This window comes from Zingiber officinale, chromosome 10B (genome assembly GCF_018446385.1).
Source record: "Zingiber officinale cultivar Zhangliang chromosome 10B, Zo_v1.1, whole genome shotgun sequence".
Taxonomy (NCBI): Eukaryota; Viridiplantae; Streptophyta; class Magnoliopsida; order Zingiberales; family Zingiberaceae; genus Zingiber; species Zingiber officinale.
Window position 1 is genome coordinate 77,440,884 of NC_056005.1, and position 3,556 is coordinate 77,444,439.

The following is a 3,556-nucleotide window of genomic DNA, read 5'->3' on the forward strand; positions in this document are numbered from 1 at the left end:
GAGAGAAAGGAGAATCAAATATATTTATAATTGAGTTGGGCCAAAATACCCACTTAATATAAATTAAAAACTTAAGTTGGTTTGGGTTATTTTGGAGTTTGGTTCGGCAACCTCTTCCCCTCCAAACCCTCACGCCGAACACCTCTCCCTCTTCTCCCTCTCTCGGCGCCAACCACAAGGAGAACTAGGGTTCCATCCCTAGGGTCCCAAGGTCACTTTTCGGCGACGATTTCAGCACAAGGACGTTCCCCTCCGCGAGTAGAGCACGTGGACGCGAGTGAATCGTCGAGAAGTCGTCTCCACCGGAATTCCTAGCGATTAGATTTGTAAGAAATCTAGCACACAAGATAAGAAACTCCTCACCTGCAGCATAAGTAGCTCTGTTTGGTTTTATACGCACTAGTTTAGCTATATGTTGTTTTTATCGACGCATAGGATGAATTTGACCCTCCTCGCAGATTTAGGGATTTAGTGAGTACTTCTAGATGGGCCGGACACGTATTCCCTCTTCAGTGGGGGTTCCTAGACGTTGTCGGGTGCCTAGAAGTGGTCTCCCTAATAGAGGGGAGAGTTGGGGCACACTAGGTGTTCGATAAAATAGCTAGTTAAGTTAAAATGCAAATTAGGCATTTTAAATAGCTCAGTTAAATGCATTAGGAGCATTTAAATCAGTTTATTATAGTTTATATGGGACTACGGTCCAATGGGTGGGCTCCCACAGTCGCCTCTAGGTTCAAACAACCTAGCTCTAGGTTCAGATAACCTAGAAACAGCAAGTTAAAACAGTTAGCTATATTCAGTATTTTATTTTCAGTGGCACTGTACCGATATCCATTGGGTTGGACTCCCACAGTCGTCCCTAGGTTTAGATAACCTAGTTAACCCTACTAAATTCGGACTTGCAAACCGGGTCTAGTTAGTGATGCCGGGCCCAAACAGCATGATTATGTATTTTAACTTATTATGAATTAGTTTTCAAAGCTCAAATTAGTTATGTTAGTTGAGTTGGAATTCAGTATCAGTTTAGCTACAGTTTAACCTATTATATGTTCAGTTCAGTGATCTTTATTGATTCATATGATTAGTTGTCATGCCATGTTCAGTATGCATGTTCAGTTATTTCAGTTTATGCTTGCAACCATAGTATGTCATGCTAGTACATGTTTTCAAATAGCATTCTTTAAAAGCATGTTTGCATCGTTGCATGTTTTAGTGAGGTAGTCGGTTTCTTACTAAGCTTTAAGCTTACAGATTCTATTTTCCTTATACTGCAGATAAAGGTAAGGGAAAAATGGACTAGCAGAGGAAGCTGGAGGCCAATGCAGAGATGGTGTGTGTGGGCAGGAACTTGGAGTAGAGATCTTAGGGAACCTTAGCAAGCTTTGTTTCAAACATTAGAACTTTTCAGTGTTTTTGTCATCTTACACTTTAGTATGTTAATCACTATGAATTAGTTGACTATGCACCTTATTATGCTTAGAACACCTCTTTTATGTTGTTAGAATGTTAGTTGTTGTCGTTGGAGTGTTTCCTAGTCATTTTAGTACTTGTAATGTGATTGAGGCACGAAACAGTGCTGAAATCAGACCTTTGGCACGGAATCAGAAACTCGAATCGATCAGCTGATCGATTCGAGAGTTTCCAATCGATCGAAGGATCGACTGGGCACCTGGTTTCGTGAACAGTAGGCTTCTGGATCGATCGGTCTATCGATCCAGCCAATTCCGTCGCGAACAGAAGGCTCTGGGATCGATCACTGGATCGATTGATCAGTATGGATCGATCAGCCGATCGATCCAGAATATTACCCGAGCACAGTAGCGTGCTGGATCGATCACTGGATCGATCCAACCTATATTCCGCATACAGTAGCCGGCTGGATCGATCCGACTATTCCAATCGATCCGTGGATCGATTGGGAGGTCTGGTATCAGTGGGGGAGTGTCTAAGTTCAGCTCCTTGGCCATGGGGAAGGTAAAACATGTTATGAGTAGTTAGTTTACCTCCCTTAGCATGTATAGAACCAAGAAATGTCAGTAGTTTAGTAAAATTTTAATTAGTCCAGCTTCCGCATATGTCTTTAGTAATGGTCAGGGAATAGGTTAGCACAGCATAACTGTAGCGATCGGCCTTACAGCCTAGTTAGTAGAAAGCGGGTCGTTATAATGGTGACTTCAGGTCTAAGGACTAGTAGTCATACTAATAGCCACATGAGAAAGTACATGACACTCATATAACGATCCATGATACTTTCTCATGGCGGGTCATTCAGTATACATTCTCCAATGCATACCCATGTGTCAACTTGATATCTCTATATCCATGACTTGTGAGATCAAGTCATCGAGTTGACCTACATGCTAGTCTTATTGCATTAACATTGTCCCTGAATGTTAATACTCGACTAGGAATGATTAAGAGTAGTGTTCCCTATATCATCTCACTATCGGTTCAACTAACCGATTGATATAGGTGAGAACCTTCTACTCAAGGACGTTATTATACTTAGTTTATTTGGCACCAATATAAGTAAGTATAATAACCAAAAACCAAATGCCTTTATTTATATAGAATATGATACAACAAGTCCAAAATACAATCATCAAATGATTGGCTCTAGGGCTCTAGCTAACAATCTCTACTGGTGAAATTTCCATTGAATATGGAGAATTATGTAGATCCACTAGTTAAAATAGGCCTACCATGAGAACATACTATTCTCCATGTCTAGGAGAATAAGTCTAAAACTCAATATTTAAATCTAGCGGTAACCCAACCATATTGACTGGAGATCCCAAAATTATGGTTCAAAAGGGACAACTAAGCTATAAAATTAGAGACACCTAGGAGTAATTACTCCAACTCATTTCTGAAGATAAACAGTGCAACATGTAAAATGAGTAAAGGATGAACAAAAGTTCTTAATAATTCTCATATCATACCGCAAAAGGTATAATAGGGTATTACATGATACTCTTAATAGGAGATCACCTATATAAGTGTGAAGACGAACTATTTCAATGAAACACTTATGAATCCCAAGCTTTGTCTATGACCAAAACAGACATGATAAAGAACCAATAAAAGCCTAGGGGCTATTATGAGGATATAATTATCTTGATTTACACTAACAGCTGAATAATTCAAAACATAGTTCATTGGGCAACCAAGTAAATTCGATTATATTCTACTACGAAAGGTTCAAAGTCATAAACTATCTCTCCTGATGCGATAGTCTTCTAATGAAACTTTGTTTGAGACTTAAAACTTATCAATAATTTCTATTTATGTGGGGAATTGTTGAAAAATTAGTTTTTGTGACCAATAAATTAATAGGGATAAGATGGATATTTCATAAGTAGACCATCGTAAACTAATTTCTTGAGTAAATGCAAAATAATGTCTAATTGAAAGGATGATCCAATATGATCAGACAAAAGTTTGACTTACACATGAGTTGGATTCATGGATGAGATTACATGAATGCTAATTCGAGTACGCAGAACCATTGAGGGGTATGAAATTATAATTAATTTCATTGATTGAATCAAATTGA